The sequence below is a fragment of the Aptenodytes forsteri genome, unplaced genomic scaffold, assembly GCF_000699145.1.
Source record: "Aptenodytes forsteri isolate BGI_AS27 unplaced genomic scaffold, ASM69914v1 Scaffold455, whole genome shotgun sequence".
Taxonomy (NCBI): domain Eukaryota; kingdom Metazoa; phylum Chordata; class Aves; order Sphenisciformes; family Spheniscidae; genus Aptenodytes; species Aptenodytes forsteri.
Genome location: NW_008795914.1, coordinates 754,147 through 754,389, shown reverse-complemented (window position 1 = coordinate 754,389; position 243 = coordinate 754,147).

Below are 243 nucleotides of genomic sequence, written 5' to 3'. Positions count from 1 at the left end.
AGAAGGGCGACGGCGGCAGCTCTGCCCCGGGGGGACGGGCAGCAGCCCGGGGACCCCCCGTCTGGCTGCTTCCCCAGTCGGGCTGCGGTGCCAAGGTGGGAGGCGTCGTCCCTGGCGCGAGGGACGTGTTTCCTGGGAACAGCAGCAGCTCCAGCTCCTTCGCTCGGGCTGGGAGCGTTCCTCCAGCTGGCACGAGCACAGCACAGGTGGGAAGAGCGGCCTGGAGGGCTCCCTTCCCGCTCC